This window comes from Diceros bicornis, chromosome 33, assembly GCF_020826845.1.
Source record: "Diceros bicornis minor isolate mBicDic1 chromosome 33, mDicBic1.mat.cur, whole genome shotgun sequence".
In the NCBI taxonomy this organism is placed as follows: domain Eukaryota; kingdom Metazoa; phylum Chordata; class Mammalia; order Perissodactyla; family Rhinocerotidae; genus Diceros; species Diceros bicornis.
In genome coordinates this window covers 13413888-13432666 of record NC_080772.1, presented here as the reverse complement: position 1 = coordinate 13432666, position 18779 = coordinate 13413888, and the positions used below count along the sequence as shown (strand labels likewise).

General features: G+C 37.9%; 1 protein-coding gene and 1 pseudogene across 1 annotated transcript in view; one reads left to right on the top strand and one right to left on the bottom strand.

Moving 5' to 3' along the window:
* CA8 (carbonic anhydrase 8) overlaps window positions 1-18779 on the top strand; it is an 88561-nt gene that overhangs the window by 14907 nt on the left and 54875 nt on the right. The gene's annotated exons all lie outside the window — the stretch shown is intronic.
* Window positions 2777-18499, bottom strand: LOC131396681 (ubiquitin-conjugating enzyme E2 variant 2-like; annotated as a pseudogene).

Here is an 18779-nt window from a genome sequence, read left to right as displayed (position 1 = left end):
CTCCTTTTATGGACTGAAGTGTTTGTGTCGCCCCTAAATTCATATGTTGAAACTCTACCCTGCAATGTGATGGTTTTAGAAGGTGGGGCCTTTGGGACGTGTTGAGGATTAGATGAGATCGTGAGGGTGGAGCCCTCATGAATGGAGTTAGTGCTCTTGGAACAATCCAGAGAGAGCTTGATTCTCTGCTCTCTGCCATATGAGGATGCAAGGAGAAAACAGCCATCACAGCCAGGAAGTGGCTTCTCACCAGACACCAGGTCTGCCGACACCTTGATGCTGGGCTTCCCAGCCTCCAGACCTGTGAGAAATAAGTGTTTGTTGTTTGAGGCACCCAGTCTGCAGTAATTTGCTACAGCAGCCCAAGCTGCCCAAGACAAGTCCTGAAGACAGAGTCTCCCTCATCCTCCTTTTCACTCACATCATTTAGTCCGCTGCTGGGTACATCACAGGCAAACAATCCGTGGTGGGGAGATTGAGGAGACGTCCTTGGTGGCCCAGGCCTTGTTTATATTTCCTTCTGTAAGGACCTGCCGTTCTCTCCAGGAAATAGCCCTTCAGTGGTATGTAACCTTATATTTTTGTGGCTTCTGGAATGCCAGTCCTCTTTCCTTGTCGTTCTCAACTGCACATATAGTTAGTTAAGTATGGATTGCTCATGGCCAATACCTCATCCAGTCCTGCCTCAGCGACTGCAAAGCACTACTGTATAATCTATATAAATGATATACGTGCCTTCAAGAATGAAGTTAGAGAAAGTACTTCTCAACATTCCTTTAATTATAATTTTTAACAAAGTCCTTTTCAAAGCTCAGGATATCCCTTTCATTAAAAAAGACTCAGGTCTTAAAAATGAAATATTAAATGATTTAAGAATGGAGGGAAAAAAGCCGAATGGCAGTGTGTTGAAGAGTATAGGAGGTAGGTGATAGGACAATGAGAGAAGACAGCTTCCTTCGCCTTGATGGGGAAGGTTGGGTTTTCAAACGTTAACTTTCTACGAGCTTTTTTCTCAATGCCTGCAGACATTGTCTCACTTCTACAGCCTTAAAACAATTCTGCCTTGTCACCTCTGGCTACTGCCATGTTCTTACCCAACCTGAGAGGGAAAAGTTCACACCACAATACATCGAAGAAGAGAGAGGACAGGAAACAAACAATCCAGAACAATTAAATCCACTGGGTGGTGGAGGGCAAAGTGAGAGGCAGGAAAAGCATTCGCCCTGCCTTCTTTGGGTTTGAAAGGCCATTTCATCATTTTGTCAACCAGCCCTGAAAGGCGTACTCTAATAATCAAAAATTTTAGGGACAACTGGAAATAATTGGATAGGCAACAACTTCTGGATGGGAATTCAGCGGCTTTGCTGTGAGACACAGAATTTACTGCCTTGGGAGCGTTTAATGAGATTAGGTGAGCCAGTGATGTGTGCTCTTTGCTCTGCAGTCAAATAGAATTTCCGGACCAAATGTTCAGATTGGTCCTGCTACTTGGTGGCGTTTTAACTGCTCTGGTCCGTTAAGCACAGGTAATGGTTTGTTTTGAGTGAAGGGTAAATTCTCGTAGTGAGTCTTTGTTTCTGCAGAAATGTTTATATTTAGGATAATGGAATTACTGACTGTAATTTTTCCAAAATAGGTGATGAATGATATTTATATTCTTGGTTATCCCAGATTATCCCTGATCCAATCCTAGAGAAAATACTTGTATCAGGCATCTGATGTTTGTTTAGTGCTCCATCCTGTTGAGCGCATGAATGCTGTGGGTGTGCAGAATTAGAGGGAGATGTCTGCAAGCCAGGTTTTTAATTTTTTTAAAATGGAGGCTGTGAATAGTGAGCTGGGTTTTAAGGAGGAGAGGTGAAAGAGAGAAGAGAGGGCTCCACATGGACTAGTCCAGGAGTGGGAGTGAGATGCTAATGTGGAGTTAGGTAGATAACTTGCCACTAATCCTCTGGTCCTGAGCTGCCATCAAGGGCCACCTTGAACACAAGGGCATGGCCAACAGGACAGAGGCAAGTGAGGGGACCAGGGAACCTGTTGGGTACATAATTAAAAAAATATTTTTTTGAGGACGCTTTCCATATTTTGTTTACATTTTACAACTAACTTTAATCTCCAAATCACATATGTCTATATATTTCCTTTTTGTTGATTTCACTTAAATGGATGGTTTATTAAACAAACACCGTAAACAGATATTTACCATGTCTGTTACATGTAATGCAGGAATGGCTTTTAATGGAAATTCATCAACCTCCCCTCTTGACTTGTAAATGCAGACATAAAAACAATCCTGAATATATTGCTGATACTGCTAGTAGCCAGCAACCACATTGCTTCAAAAATTAACACCATTCGGGCCTTTTAACAATTTAAACTGCAGCTCTCTTGCTAAGCAAGATGAATAAAGCATACCATTTCTGTTTTTCCTTCTTGAGATTTTTAGTTTTCAGAAATACGCCTGTTTCCATGGCTATCTGACATTTCTCGCCATGCTTTCTTCTTGTAAACCTGAATTCTATTATGAATACTCCAGGTTTATGCTTACATGATAGTGCTTAACAAGAGAAAAAAAAATTGTGCTGCATTTTTCTTCCTGTTCTCTGAAAACATAATGGTTTGCATGTCTTAACTATATTCTTAGAAATTTCTGGGTCACGTCTATCAGCTGGAGTTCTTTTACTTAAAGTGTGAGTATTTTGCATTGTGATGTTTAATCAAGACAGCACTTGAATGGAAGGTTGTTGATTTAAGACAAGTTTGAGATCCAAACAAATTAATTCCTATATGTTTGTCCTTCTGGTGGCTGTGGAAACTTCATATTTTCTTTCAATGTCATTAGATGTCTTAGCTCTTGGAGTCCATCTTTGAAGCTGTATGAATTTTGCCATTTTACTAACTCTGGTATATGCCATGTGTCCACTATTCCAGTAGAATTATTTATTCCATTCATATTAATTTTTGTTACAAATCTAACGGATGGAGGAACTTCTAGGTATTTAGGTTCACATTCAACTTTCAGGCTCTATATTCTCTTTTCATCATTTGTCTGTGGAGACTGTTATCTTCTTTGCCACTTCAAGTTAGCCTAACTCTGTGGTCTGTATAACTCTTGGTAAATATCATTAATCTTTACACATGAATCGCTACTTTCATACTTCTATGGGAGAGTATCCCAGGCATTTAGATTTTATGCTGGATCAGTAAAATTAAAAAAAAATTAGAGGATGGGGAGACCAACAGCATGGCTAAGTTTTACTTTTTCCAGATAAGAACATTACTAACTGTCTTATTGCCTGAGCAGCTATTGCTCTGTGTGCTCCGAAAGGGCTCATTGATAATTGCGCCACATGCCAGCTGTTTATGGAAAGTTGAGTACATTAGGTAAATAGAAAAAAAAAAACTGAGTTTCATTGTGCAGAGCAAGATTCTTTAATTGTAAAGAGTCCAGGCCTTGGTTGCAAAATAGGCCAATAAAACATTATGAAGAATATATCTCATAATATAGTGCCAATCCTGAACATTATATCCCATCCCTCCAGTACCCCAGGTCTCCAGGTACCCTACATTTTTTCTTTTCTTTTCAGACAAGTAGTAATGTCTACTACTTAAGTGTTCTTTTAGTAAAAATGACCTGGCTTTTGGGGTTGCTGCCTCCCTAGTTATTTGCATATTCACCTGACAGAAAGACATTTATTTTTATTCATTTATTTTACTACTCTGAAGAGATAGCAGGAGTAATTTGCCTGTTGTTAGTGAAATGATGATCTTTTCAAGTTATTTTACTTCCATGAAGGAGAGCTTCATGTTTGTGAATCTCTTCCAAAATGGACACTTCCATTGACTTTCCAAGGAAATGTAATAGGATGACTTCAGTGAGACAGAACATGATGAGGATTACACATATAAGATATGTAATTAAAGAATTTATTTTTAAAAGGAACTTTAGAGACCAACTGGTCCAAACTCCTGTTTAACGTAGCGGAACTCTGAGGCTCTGAAAAGTTAAGGATCACAGGGCAACTTATAGGAAACCATAATGTATGGCCTGGATGAAGAAGAGTGTATTTAAGTTCAATATTCCATTTAAGAAAGAATTATCCTTTGCTATTGGTCTTTTCTCTAATGGTTTAGATTGAAAGAGACAACACAACAGTCTTTCACCTTCCAAAGCCAATTCTTACTGGGAAAATCAACTCTAGCTTGAGATTTTGTTTGCAACGATAGTTAGTACTTTGGATTGAGGTTGCTTTATGGGAAGAAAAGAAAGCTTGCCATTAAGAGGTGTTAAGACTGATACTAAAGGAAACAATTTGAAATTTGAGTGTTCGCTTCTCTGGGAAGTTTTGTTATTTTGACCAGAAAAAGGAACATCTTATCTCTAAATATAATGATTTATTATGGTTATTATGATTTGGCATCCTGGACTCTTCCATAGCGCTAGCAGATTGAGCATCACAGATAAATAGATGAAGGAATTTGAACCTTGTGCTACGGTCTCTTCAGTGGTCATTATTGCAGAAACTCCCTTGCACAGTGGATTAAAATAAATAAAAACAAATTTTATGTTTCCTGAATTCTAATGAACACTTGCATTTTTACTCCATAAAATTCATGGTTCCCGCTTTGATTCAGCATGTTTATTTTTTCATTTATTAAAATGTATTTAGTGCAGAAACCTCACAGTTCACTGAGTAGAAAATAAATTAGTGTTGAACAAACAGAAATGTTCTTTCAGCCGTACCACATGATGTGGCGTGATTCCCACTTAGAAAGAGAAGTGTGTAAGGCAACCTGACCTTTGAGTAGTCACTTTGAACCTACCTTTGATTTTGCATTTGTAAGTATTTCTTTTAATGGACTATTCTTTGTCATTGTTTGAAGATGTATAAAAGGTTTTTTGGCGAACTAAATTTGAAAGAAGCATTTATATTGTAGCTGATTTTATGATATAAGACAAATTTGTACAAAATGAAAAATTAGTACCTATAAATGAATATGATATATAATTAATTTGTAGGTGGTTATAGACTTGCTGCAGATAGAAAATATTTTAAATTGGGTTCTAACTGATCTAAATTTACAGTAAAATACATCTCCTCTTAGTATGCCTTCAGATAATAAAGAGACTGATTTAAATATATAGTCCATAACCAAGTGTCCATCTTTAAAATAACTCATTTCTACCCATTCATCCATTCGTCCATCTGTCCGTGCATCCATCCATCCATCCATCCCTCCAATCAACAAGTATTTCTTGGGAACCTACTGTTTGGGCGTTGGGCTAGGTGCTGGGGCCACAGCAGTGAGTGCAGTAGAGAACTCATAGAGCTTTAATTACATTGGAGTAGTTCAAATGCAGGGTGTGATTTGTCTCCTCCCCCCTTAAATTGATGAGTGTTTAGAAGATATAATTGAGTGTTTCTGTGGCACTGAAAGGGCCTCACTCCCTCTACCCCGTCTGTGCAGTATGTAAATTTGGCCATTAGAAGCTAATTAGAGGAAGATTTTGAAGACATTTATGAGAAAGCAAATGTGTTATTTGACGTGTAAGTGATTGTCAACCAAACAAAATATTTAGTATGTGAAAGGCACTGTGCTAGATATAACCTTGTTACAAAATTAGAATCAGTGAGACACAGGATGGGAAAGCTTTGCTGGTGAGGAAGAGTTAAGAAGGGTCTAGGTTCTGGGAAGCTGCCAGAGAACATGGGACCAGTGCTGTTGCGGCGATGAACAGGGGACTGACTGTGTGGGAGGGAGTCAGATGGGTGTAGTTGAAAGAGTTTAGGATCCGGAGTCAGAAAAACCAGGATTTAAATCTGAGCTCTGCAACCTTGGGCGGGCTAGGAAAGCTCTCACAGCCTTTATGTTCCTGTCTATAAAAAGGGCTAGAAACTAGCTCAGAGGCTGACAGAGAGTAAACCCTTCAGTATGTATTTCCCATTATTAGGAAAAGATGGGAGGAAATCAAACAGGCGATGTGGTTATGATGATAAAAATCTAGTGAAAATATCCTCAGGGGGAATTTTGTTACTACAAACAAGAAATGCAGAGAATATGAATGGAGAAAAAAGTTTGAAGTCTTTTTTGTTTTTCTTTAAGACTCCTTTAGTTGAGTATATTTTCATTTACAAATCTAGTCGATATGACATTTTCTGGTTATTTTTCCTGACACATCTTTTTATGATTATTATGCATGCATATGCAGTAGAATTTATATTATCAGCTTATTTCATAGTGAAAATCAAGTAAATATTTCCTGGGTGAGATAGTTGATTAAGAGTAAGATAAAACTTCTAAATGAATAGAAGGTTGTTAAGAAATTTTTTTACTCCGTAAGATCTTAACCAGTATAAAAACTGTCTGTCTGTTTGTCTGTCTATCTACCTATCTATCTGTCTGTATTTGTATTTAAGAATGACAATTTAAAATGGCACAGTGATGTTAGTAAGGTAATTGTGCCCTGGCCACTGCTTTGCTGTGCTTGAATACATTTTTTGTTTTAGCTTCTTAGAGCTCAACACAACACAAACTCCTTATGGAATATTAAAACATCATACCATGCATCCTATGGGAAACTGGACTTTTTGGTGCCGTGGTTCCCTAGAAGGCAGCTTGCTCTGCTGATGTAAATTATTAGTCGGGGAGAGCTACACTCTGATTCATTCACCATGGCATTTGCTATTGGACTTCGTGTAGTTGTCTGAACCTCAGTTCTTTCATTGGTCCTTAAAGCTAATACAGTTGTACTCACCCTTATGAAATTTAGAGAGAGGCTATAAAAATTGATAGTGTAATATTATAGGAGGTACTTAGACTGAATATCTCATATAGTGGTGGAAAATATTGTTATTAAACACAATCTGATATTCACTTAAAGTGCTTTATAAAAGCATTTTAAGGGCATAATTAGCTGTATTGGATGTAAATGTTGTAACTTAGGACAATATAGTTGTTTTGTGTTTTTTAAGAAGCCTTGAAAAGGATAGAAAACAAGAAATCCAGATTTTAAACTGTTGAATATAAACATTAAGTATAGAAGGAAGACATTTACGCTTGTAAGACCTGATAAAATGAAAGATGGACCTTTTTGCATCAATTAATGTTTCCCTTAGGAACGCAAAGGCAAGTACATTCTCTAAACCCAGCTTAACGAATCACTTAGAGCTCTGGGTGAGAGAGTTTATTCAGTGGAACCAATTTATTTGATTTCAGAATTAATGCACTTCCCATGCATATTCCTTGGTGAGCTTTATAAATTTGTGAGTTCTCTGAGGAGATCCCATAACGAGATCCCATAACGAGATCCCTTCTCCCTAGCCTGAGTTCTGAACAAATTAGGAAACAAGGCATTATTAGAGACGTCAGGTGGAGAACAAAACATCACCTCTATTGTGGAGAGAACTACATAGGAGACATAGAGTGAGAGAGGAAAGGGTCTGCCTACTCGGTTATGGGCAGTGGGGGGAGAGGAGAGGGAAAGGGGATGAGGTCCTAGGTAAGGTTTATTAGCCTGCTCTCTAAGGGCAGCTCAAATTTCAAAAGAAGAAAAAAAGAGGGAGGAGTTAGTTGAAGGAATGGAGGGGAAGGCTTATCTTGTTTAGGGAAAATCCCTCTTTATAGGAACCAGGAACAGGGAACAGGCATTTCCTGTTAATAAGACCAACTCTTCAAAATTCTCCTACGTACCCTTTAAAATTCTATGGCACAGGACACTAGCAGGAGACCAAGCACATCTGGGAATCAGTGAAGGAAGTCCCGTTTCCTTTTATTGCAGGTTTTTGTTCTGCATCTGTTTACCATCTGGGACCACGTCCCTTTTTGCTTGCTGCTCCATTGTACCTAAGATCGTCACAGTTTTCCACTTTCTAGAAGGAGTTGAGGGGTGGGGTGAATAAAGATTTTGAAGCATGTGTAGGATTTAATTTTTTCCTTTTTTCTAATTTACTTGGATGGGTTTTTGCCCAATTTACCCTCTCGGCTTAGGCCAATTGTTTAAACCAAAGATACAACTGAGTGTGGTTTAGGGATGTTTCACTTGTCAAAAATTCTGGCCTGGGTCCAGGGCTTAAATCATCAATCCTATTACGAATTTGGGTTGTATGGCCCTGGAAATATTTTGCAATAATTTTTAAAAACAAATATCCTTATTCTCCTTGTTATGGAGAACAAATATTGTAGATTTTTATCAGCGGCCATTGTTCCTAATTAACTTATCAGCCCTGACATGCCTTAACTGTGTTCCCAATCTTGCTGTTTTCTGATTAATCTAGAGCTTGACTGTATTCAAGAGCTTGACTATGTTCCGTCAGTGGCTTGGTTCACAGTGGAATAAAGCCTGTACCATTAGTAATGTCTGTTACCTTTTCCTCAGCTGAGCTCCAGTGGGCTGCTTTCTTTGTAGCTCTCTCTCTTCCAGAGGCTGTTTTCCCCGTGAGCAAATGAGAAAAGAAAGATTACTGAATTTTGAGTCTGTTAGAGAGGCAAGATGGAGTGGTGGATTCCGTTCAGTTAACAAACCTTTGTTAAATATCTGTATTTAAAGGCAAACCCTGTAAGAAATCCAAAATGTAGGAAAACAGCATTTGTTTCTAATGATTCCACAGTCTGGTTGGAAGAAGTGGAATTAAGACAAACGTGAAAAGATAATGATCGGAAAGTTAAGTGACAGTGTAAATCAATTAAAAACACACTTAGGAAGCAACTACTGTGTATTTGCTTCTGTGGTTGGTGCTGAGCATTTGTCAATAAATGAGAAATAATCTAGATCTAGAAGAAGTTCACATTCCCAGTGGGGTAACAGACCTATTAAAAAATGGCTATTGTACGTGAAAAAGCTTTTAGAGGACGAAATATAAAGGGAAACACATCACAGAATAATTGATTTCTACTGGGCTCAAGAAAACTGTGGAAAGGAGTGGATGTTGGAGCTGGGCCTTGATGATTGAGTAGGAGTTTGCTGGATAAAAATGACGTGGAAAAAGAAGAGCTGGATGCGAGAAAGTGGTACGGGACAAATGGATAGGGCTTGATGAGGAATGAGAAAAGGCCAGTATGATGCTGAGAGATGGAACTTGAGTAATTGGAATAGTGATGGGACAATTAGTAGGAAACAAAGGGAGTCAGAAAGTGAGGTACCATGGTGGGGAGAAGCTGATGAATTGGGATTAATAAATGATACTATTTTAACAAGCGTCACTTTACGCAATTACTATCCATATTGTTTTTAATCCCAGAACACTCTCAAATTAGTTAAAAAACAACAGTAGTTGGGGTTGCAGTTCTTTGAAAAGTTGTGAAGATGCCCTTAGCTATAGGGAGAGTGAAGAGATAAAAATATTTGAAGCCTTATATAATTTGAGTCTTAATTAGAGCAATGCTAATCTTTCTCCACACAACAGAGGAGTGAATTAAACTAAGGATTAACTAGATTTTAGTTTTTATTTATTGTTAATTGGAGTTGATTTGTGTTCTCAAGGGAAAACGTTTTCCACTGTGGAATTTTCATGCCCTTGTTTTAGTCTAGTGGTCTGAATTTATTCGTCTTCACAGGGTAATGTGAATTTCTGCCTGGGTTTCCTAGACAACACCCCGCAGAACCTCTCCTCTTGGGTGTTGTTTTTTGAGGGGATTTTTCTTGATATCTGTACTCCTTGGACTTGCTACAGCTTGCTCTTGTCAATTGCTGTTCCCAGAGTGTCTCTCTTCAGTCACACCCTTCCCGTGGCCCATGTATTTTTCAACATAGATGTCCATATCCTGTCAGTGTGCCTGATGGCTCTCATAAGTTTCTGTATGTTCAAGATTAAAGAAAGTGGCAGAAATAGAAAAGATAATGACTGTGAAAGCAACAAATGAAGATACATCAAATTACATGGATATTTACATTTACAAATAGCTTAATTTTATAATGTAGAGACTTTATTTTGAATTTAGTATGAAATCCGTATTTGTGCAAGTAACACAGAATTTGATTTTAGATTATTAGAATTTGTCATATTGGCATCATGGATCCGGGTGAGCTAAAAGCCTCCGGAGAGCTAGACTTCTGGCTTCTTGACTCTGGTTACATTTGAGCCCGCTCTGTGAGAAGAATATCCCTTGGTTGTTTGAGTCTAATGTCAGAAACATGTAGGTTGTATCTCATATTGAACAAATATTGAATCCTGTGGGGACAAAGATTTGAGAGAATGGCAGATGACTTTGCCTTCCTCTCCCTCTTTTTGGGGGACTTTGGGAAGATAGTAGGTGTGAAATTGGGCTGATCAAAGACTATTATTTTTTTGGAATGATATTCAGTAAGCAGGCACGTAGTGTTATGCTTGTCACAAATGGATGGAGATTTTGAGCGGGAGCCTTGGGGGCTCTGTGTGTTGTGACATGACATGGGGATGCCAGGAGGGAGAGAATTGCAGGAAGGATGTCAAGGTCAACCGTGGTCATGCTGAATTGCAGATTGGTAGAGATTTTTATGTAATTAAACTGAAAGATAGATTCTAGGAATTTTCATGTTTGTATATTTGGTTTGACTGCTAATAGAATTTCAGTTCCTGGGCTATAGTAGGCTTTAAATAAATATAAACAAGTGGGTGAAAGAATAGATGGGAAAGTTCTAGGCATAATACCAGGTGCTGAGGATGTCAGTGGAACGGAGATGTCCTTCTCCCACCTGGGGGACTTTGTCTGGAATATTCTCCCCCTAGAGAGCCACACGGCTTGCTCCTTCAGCACCTTTGGGTCTCTATTCAAATGTCAAATAATCAGTGAGGCTAACTGCTTGCAGTCCATGTCTCTCTTGTCTAATTTTTCTCCATAGCATTTCATAGCAATTTAATAAATATATATATAGTTATTTATACATATGTACTGTCTGTGTATAAACATATAAATATAGCATATAAATAGATTTTATAGTAATCTATTCTAGCTAGAGTTTAGGAATTAAGTAGCTGGAGATAAATTTAGAATGGCAGGCTGGGGACAAAGAATGGAAGCTCTTGAATGTTAGGTTTCCATCAAGAGGCTTTTCGTTGGACAGATGTATGATGTATATGTAGTATTTTACTAAGAGAAATGGGGATCACTGTTCTGTATTTCACAGTTATGAATTTTTCATTCATTCACAAAATATCTATTGAGCACCTGCTATGTATGTTCCAGGCAGTTTTAGGTACTGGGAACACACCAATAACAAAATATGCAAAAACCGCTTCCCTTCTAAAACTTTCCTTCTAGTGAAATGGAATCAACTTCGTTGATCAGAAGAGGTGATGCCCTTTAAAAAATCATTTTAAAAACCAGGCATGATGTTCAGATGATGTCAACTGGGATGATGGCCTTGACAGAGAAAAAGATGGGAGTGTTAGAAACCATGTGGGGGGAGAAATTCAGAGCTTCCTGAGGGCTTTGATTGTTTGGAGATTTTGGGAAAAGAGGAGTCTGACTCCTCTGGCATTGAGCCTCGGTAACTGGAAGAATAGTGGAGCTCTTAAGGAATGCCAGAAGGGAGGCTGTTTTGGTGGAAAATTGTGGTGTATACTTTGATATGTTTTGGATTTGATGGTTCCCATTTGTCCAAGTGGAAATGCCCAGGAAGGGGCTGGAAATGCAGATCTGTAACTCAGAAGAGAGGTCACAGACCAGGATTTATTGCAGCACCTGATGTTATTTACTTATGTGTCTATTTAAACCTGGCTCTAGGTAAATGAGTTAATAAAAGAGCACACAGTATCTTTTCTGCATCCAGTGTCATGGGATAACTGTCGCAATTTAATTTGGTATCCCATCACCAATGCTTATCGCTGTCACAGGAATATGTAATGTTCCTGACTAAGCCTGATCATGCAGTGTTTTACCAAGGGGAAATTATATTCCTGATCCTAGATAATGGCTATTTTATGCCCTTAGTTTACATATTATGATTGCAGCTATAATAGTAACATGTTATCCTTATCCACATCAATAGTTAATCCATTCTTGAAATTTACTAAGCTACCCACCTCAATAATAAACTAATAATAAAATCCACTGCTTATTATTAAGAAATATTAATGTGAATATAAGAGATTTAGGATTAGATTTATACTCCTAAGATTGCCTTAGCTGATTGTACATTTTATGCTCATTGATAACTGCTTTACATTCTGCGTGTCTTTATTTCTCAGAGCATTATAAAATAATACAGAAAATGCCTCATAGAATATTTCTGTGAAAAGCTCTGTATCAGAGCAAAAAGCTTGACTCACTTTTGTCTATTCTTAGATACAACTTTATTTTCAAGAAATGTTACATTTTGTCTATCAGAAGCCCAAATTTGGATTGTAATTAAATTTGTCTTTTATTCATTGTTATTTACGCTATGCGTACCTCTAAAAGATTTTATTTAAGAAACTAATGGAATGGTTTTGCTTAGCATCCTACATCTCTTTTATAGGAGTGCCTTGGTTTCAGGCAAGTAATGGAAGACACAAGCAAGAAATAATAGGAAATTTTTCTTATTATTGCAAGACACATTACAAGAAGCCCCAAAGGGCAGTTCTAGGCTTGGTTAATTCAGCTGCTCAGCTGTATTTCCAAGGGCCAGTTTCTTTCTGTTTTTCTGCTAAGCCACTTCAGGAGTTTGGCTTTTTTCTTTTGATTAGCTCACTCATGGTTGCAAGATGGCTGTATCACCTCTAAGCATCAAATCCTCACAAATTAATGGTTAAAGGTTGTAAGAGGAGAGACTTTATTCTGTGGCATTAAAAAAATAGCTTTATTGAGATATAATTTACATACCATAACATTCACCCATTTAAAGTGTGCAAATCAATGGCTTTAGTATATTTAGAGTGTTGTGCAACCATCACCGTAATTTAATTTTAGAACACTTTCATCACCCCAAAAAGAAACAAGTTATTCCCCAGCCCCTCTGCCCCCAGCCTTGGGCAACCACTAATCTGCTTCCTGTCTCTATAGGTTTTCCTATTCTAGACATATCATATAAACAGAATTATGCAATATGGGGTCTGTTGTGACTGCCTTCTTTGACTTAGCATAAAGTTTTCAGTGTTCATTCATCCATGTTGTAACTGGTATCAGTACTTCATTACTTTTTATTGCTGGAGGGTATTGCATTTGGATGTATATCCAACATGTATGGATATACAATGTTTTGTAAATCTACTCATCAGTTGATGGATATTTGGTTTGTTTCCACTTTTGGCTATTATGAATAATGTGTACATTACAAACATTTGAGTACAAGTTTTTGTGTGGACGTATATTTTCATTTCTCTTGAGTATATATGTAGGTGTGGAATTGCTGGGTCTATGGCAACCCTTTATTTAATATTTTAGGAATTGCCAATTTGTTTTCCAAAGTGGCTGCTCCATTTTACAATCCCACCAGCAGTGTATGAGGGTCCCAATTTTTCCACATCTTGGCCCATACTTGTTATTGTCTATCTTTTTGATTATAGCCATTCTAGTGGTTTTGAAGTAGTATCTCATTATGGTTTTGATTTGCATTTTCCTGATGAATAATCATGTTGAGCATCTTTTCATGTGCTTATTGGCTGTTCATGTATCTTTCTATTCAAATGTTTTGCTCGTTTAAAAAATTGAGTTATTTGTCTTATTATTGAGTTGTATGAATTCTTTGTCTATTCTAGATACAAGTACTTTATCAGACACGATTTGAAAATACTTTCCATCATTCTGTGGGTTGTCTCTTCACTTTCTTGACGGTGTTGCTTGAAGTCGAAAAGTTTTTGATTTGGATGAAGTCTAATGTATCAGTATTTTCTCCTATCGGTTGTGCTTTTGGTGCCATCTCTATTTTTTAAAGTAAAATTTTTATAGATAAGTAACATATAGAAAAGGGCCCAAATCACAAGTGTACAATTCATTGCATTTTCACAAAGTGAACATACCTATGAAACCAGCATTCAGATTAATAAACAGAAGCAGAACCAATATCCCAGAACCTCCCATCATGGCCCTTCCATACCATGATCTTGACTTCTAACGTCATAGATAAGTTTTGCCTGTTTTGGGACTTTATAAAAATTGAATCATACAGCATGTGTTATTGCATGCCTAGCTTTTATTCATTCAGCCTTCTGTTTAAAGATTCATCTACATTGTGGTGTGTACTTTTTGTTTCTTTGTTTTCATGTATAATATTTCATTATGTGAATTTTCCACAGTATATTTTTTTTGCTGTTGATAGGTATTTGGATTGTATTCCGATCTGGTCTGTTGGAATAGAGCTTCTTTGAATAGTCTAGCTTTTTGGTGAACATATACTTAGAAGTGTAGCCTGGGTTATAGGGTAGGTAGAGATCAGCTCTCGTGGATACTGCCAAGTAGTTAACCAAAATGGTTGCACTAATCCATGCTGTTACCAGTTTTAGGAATCTTTTTTTAAGAATTAGGAAATGTTTTCCTAGAGGTCTTCCTCACCCCTATCCTCCAGCGGAATTCAGCTCTCGTGTCGTTGGCCGGAATTTCTGCACATGCAGGTTTCTGAAACAGTCATTCAAGGGAAATGACAAGGCTGTAATATGTAATTGTCTTAGCTTAATCAGCAAGATCCACCCTGTGGGGCTGAGGAGGGGTCTAGCCTTCCCATAAGCACTTGGCCTCCTGATATTTAAATGCAACTGGGGTTCTGTTCGCACAGAGGAAACGGAAGTGGTATGGATGGTGGGTGGAAGTCAACTGTGTCTGCCGAAGGAAGGAACATCCAGTTAAACCAATTAGATGCTTATCTGAACAAGTGACTTTTTACTCCACAAGTTTTCTCTTCTGGAATTATTTTGAATTTACCTGGCGTTTTAGTTTCATGTTAGCTAAATATAGTAAATAATTGCTGAATAAATATTTTCTATGGTGATTGTTTTTCTCATTGTAATTTACATTTTGTTTTTTTACTGATTAAGCAGAAAAGGAGTTTATCACAAGGATGTTGAGTAGCTTCATTGGGAGGGCTGGAGGACCCAGCTAGGGCTCAGGTTCCAGAAACAATGTCCAAACTGCATTGCAAACTGATCTGATGAGGACACCCCTGCTCGGGCCTCTTCATGCTAGACTCTGCAGTTGGCACCACTGCCATTTCTGGGCCTCAAGCACTACATTGTAGCCACTGCCTTCTCAACATCCTCATTGCCCCCACCTCCGGACAAAGCAAGTCCCCTTCCCTCCCTTCTTGGATCAGTCCTGCCTTAGCCCCAGTCTGATAGAGGGGCATCTGATTGGCAGAGCTGGGTCACACATCTGTGCCCTAGAAGCAAAGGACAATGGGAAAGGGAGGTGGACTCAAAACATGAGAAACTCCCAGGATACAGGAAGGATGTTCAAGAGATGCTGGGTGGCTACAAATGTGACAAATATCCAATACAGTGGGTTTGCTGATCCCATTTAGATATGTGATGTCCTCAAGACCTTATCAATTTATCTGGCACCTGTTTCTCATTTGTCATTTGCATAGAGTGACTTTTTTCTATTTATTTTATTGAGGTCACATTGGTTTATAACATTATGTAAATTTCAGGTGTACATCATTATATTTCACCTTTGGTATAGACTTCATCATGTTCACCACCAAAAGTCTAGTTGCCATCTGTCACCACACACGTGTGCCCCTTTACTTCTTTCGCCTTCCCCTGATCCCCTTCCCCTCTGGGAACCACTAGTCTGTTCTCTGTATCTATGTGTTTGTTTATCTTCCACATATGAATGAAGTCATATGGTAATTGTCTTTCTTCATCTGACTTATTTAACTAACATAATACACTCAGGGTCCATCCATGTTGGCACAAATGGCAAGATTTCATCTTTTTTGTGGCTGAGTAGTATTCCATTGTGTATATATACCACGTCTTCTTTATCCATTCATCCATTGATGGGCACTTAGGTTGTTTCCAAGTCCTGGCTATTGTGAATAATGTTGCAGTGAACATAGGGGTGCGTATATCTTTTTGAATTAGTGTTTTCTTGTTCTTTGGATAAATACCCAGAAGTGGAATAGCTGGATCATATCATATTTCTATATTTAATTTTTTGAGGAACCTGCATACTGTTTTCCATGGTGGCTGTGCCAGTTCATGTTCCCTCTAGCAGTGTATGACAGTTCCTTTTTCCCCATGTCCTCTCCAACACTTAGTATTTCTTGTCTTTTTAATAATAGCCATTCTGATGGGTGTGAGGTGATATCTCATTGTAGTTTTGATTTACATTGCCCTAATAATTAGTGATGTTGAACATCTTTTCATGTACCTGTTGGCTATCTATATATCTTCTTTGGGTAAATGTCTGTTCATGTTCTCTGCCTGTTTTTTGGTGGGGTTGTTAGATTTTTTTGTTGTTGAGTTGTAGGAGTTCTTTATATATTTTGGATATCAACCCCTTGTCGGATATATGATTTGCAAGTATTTTCTCCCAGTTGGTGGATTGTCTTTTCATTTTGTTGATGGTTTTCTTTGCCATGCAAAAGCTTTTTAGTTTGATGTAGTCCCATTTGTTTATTTTTTTCTTTTGTTTCCCTTGCCTGAGGAGACATGATATTCAAAAAGATACTGCTAAGACTGATGTCAAAGAGCATACTGCCTGTGTTTTCTTCTGTGAGTTTCATGGTTTCTGGTCTTACATTTAAGTCTTTAATCCATTTTGAGTTAATTTTTGTGTATGGTGTAAGATAATGATCTACTTTCATTCTTTAGCATGTGGCTGTCCAGTTTTCCCAACACCATTTATTGAAGAGACTTTACTTTCTCTATTGTATGTTCTTGGCTCCTTTGTTGAAAGTTAGCTGTCCATACATATGTGGGTTTTTTTCTGGGCTCTCAATTCTGTTCCGTTGATCTGTGTGTCTGCTTTTGTTTCAGTACCATGCTGCTTTGATTACTACAGCTTTATAGTATATTTTGAAATTGGGGAGTGTAATCCCTCCAGCTTTGTTCTTTTTTTCAGGATTGCTTTAGCTATTGGGGGTCTTTTGTTGTTCTGTATAAATTTTAGGATTCTTTGATCTTAATTTACATTTTTATAACAGTATATTTTCATTAGGCCTGCCATTATAAATTGATTGTCCACCTTTGTACAGTATAGCTAGTCCTCACTTTTATCTTCATCACAATGCCTTATTGAAAATGTGCTATGAAGTGCTCACTTATAAAGTGGTGCCATTTTCCCACAGAAACAATGTTTTTATTAAACTTTCATTCCTGTTAAAGGCTTAATAGAAATTAATTAAAAGTATCTAATACTGTGTTATATAAAAGCGAAGACAAAATAACTATACACCTCTATAATAATTTTGGATAGCAAAATTATATTCTGAGTTATGTCACTGTAGAGCAAGGAAGCTTCTTGCTTTTCTAAGGGTCCATCTCAATGAGTACATATACACATAAAAATATAGTTTGCTCATTGATATATTTCATATATCGAAAACAAATATGCTATCTCTCATAAAGACTTTTAGAAAACAATACTTTCGTTTCTATTATTTGAATTTACATAGGTTTTTGGAGACTGGTTTGGATGGCCACGGTGGTAAAGGTGTTGAGTAGGGCAGGGTATGTACTCATTAGACAGCTGTAACTATGCAGACCAGGGGAATGAGAGGTGGTGTGGAGCAGACTGACCAGTGCTGTGGTAGGCAAGATTGGGCATAAGTGAAGTCTTCATTTCCTAGTGGGTGTTCCCATATCTGCCCTCTGAGCATTTAATGTGCTTTCATCATTAATGATTATACTTTTTGGATTATGTATAAAATGTAATCATCTCGTTTTAGATATGTTTTTCCCTCTAAGTCAGTATGAGCTGTACGAAATTGAAGTGCATTGCCATATAAACGTAGGTTACGTTTCCTATCTGAATTGTTGTGCTTTTTCTGGTTCACACCCATTGATGCCTTTCCTGTTCCTAGCTGACCTTTTTTTCCCAAGCTATTTTGGTACAAATTCCACCTCACTCAAGGAAAGTGATACGTTACCTTGTCACAGCGTTGAAAAGAAACTTGGACTCTGTGTTTTAGGTCATTAGTGGTTAAAATCCAGTTTTCTAGAATGTCCTTGAAAATAATTTGATTTGTATTTGGTTCGCTATAGCACAGTGCTAGCAGGAAAGGCTTACATCAATCTCAGGGAAGCATTTGCTGTTAACGTGCAGTCAAGTCGGCTCCGACTCCCGGCCTCTATGAATGAATGATGTCCGCTGTATCCTGTCCTCAACAGCCCTCCTCAGATCCTGCAGACTCCTACCCAGGGCTTCCTTTGTGGAGTCACTGCATCTCATATTTGGTCTTCCTCTTTTCCTGCTGCCTTCTACTTTGCCCAGCATTATTGTCTTTTCCAAAGAATCCCGCCTTCTCATGATGTGCCCAAATTAGGACAGCCTCAGTTTTATCATTTTTGTCTCCAGTGATAGTTCGGGCTCCATGTGCTCTAGGACTCACTTGTTCATCTTTCTGGCAATCTAGGGTGTCTCTAGAGCTCTCCTCCAACGCCATATTTCAAATGAATCCTTTTTTTTTTTATGTCAGCCTTCTTCACTGGCCAGCTTGGTTCCCTTACATTAGCACTAGAAGTGATGTGGTTTATGCTAAGCTTGCTGAAGAATGGTTCTTTATGCAACACTCTTGAGCAACAAGTGAGTTGGATTAGTTTGTTATGATTTTAAAGTAAATTACAAAACTTATATAAATAAGGAAGTACTTTGAGGGGAAAAAAATAGGTGTAGATTTCTACAGAGCTTTTTGTCTTTACGATGAGGGCAGCCCTCCTCTGTTT